The sequence below is a fragment of the Penaeus monodon genome, chromosome 30, assembly GCF_015228065.2.
Source record: "Penaeus monodon isolate SGIC_2016 chromosome 30, NSTDA_Pmon_1, whole genome shotgun sequence".
NCBI lineage: Eukaryota > Metazoa > Arthropoda > Malacostraca > Decapoda > Penaeidae > Penaeus > Penaeus monodon.
The window spans coordinates 5451938-5452769 of NC_051415.1; positions in this window are offsets into that span (position 1 = coordinate 5451938).

Sequence of the window (832 nt, forward strand, 5' to 3'; positions counted from 1 at the left end):
TAGGTTTAGGTGCCACGCTGTCTCTCCATCCCCCCTGACAGCCTGTGACGTCAGCGATGGCCTCGTGTTCCATCCTCTAGCCCCCCCCCCCCACACACACCCTACCCCCAGGAGTCGCCACACCTGCAGTTTTCCTTGGCCCCCCAGCTAGCCAATCTAATATTCAATTCCTTCAGCTTAATGTATCATGCACCTGTAGCCATGATGAAATCGACATTTCTTGTTGTTTTTTTGTGTGTGATTATTCCTTCGTCTATTGATCTTTATTTTAGCCTGGTTTTATATTTGACTGAATAATTTGTTCCCCCTTTTTTTCTTCTTGCGAATAACTTATCTGTCCTTAAGACTACGCCGGATCTTGGTCTTCTGTCCCGCCATCTTTGGGCCGGTCCCTCTGCATCTCCAACCCCTGCCACAGCGATCTCGTATTTCGCCTCATGTTACAGCTGGAGGGCTCTGTACCTGCAGCAGGTGGGGAATCAGTTGCACGACGCCCTCGTCTGCGGAACGCTTGCAGGCTATCGTTATCAGTCCCAGAAATGTCACCCGTGTCTGGTCGTGGAACTTTCTCCATTCACTGGCTGTTCCACGTGGGTGATTCTGATTCGCAGATAGCGCACCTGCTCTGTCTCTGGCGTCGCGCCCTGGGTTAAATACCTACGTATCTTCCTCTCGGTGTCTCTGCGGCCTCCTCCACGGCACAGAATCCCTCTCGCCTCGTGGGACGCCGAAATCCCCGCCTCCGTCTCCAAAGGTTCCCTGGCGAAGCGGAGCTCCCCCAGCCATCTTGGGCCGCGTACCGTAAGGAGACCTAAAGGGGAACCGAGGGCCG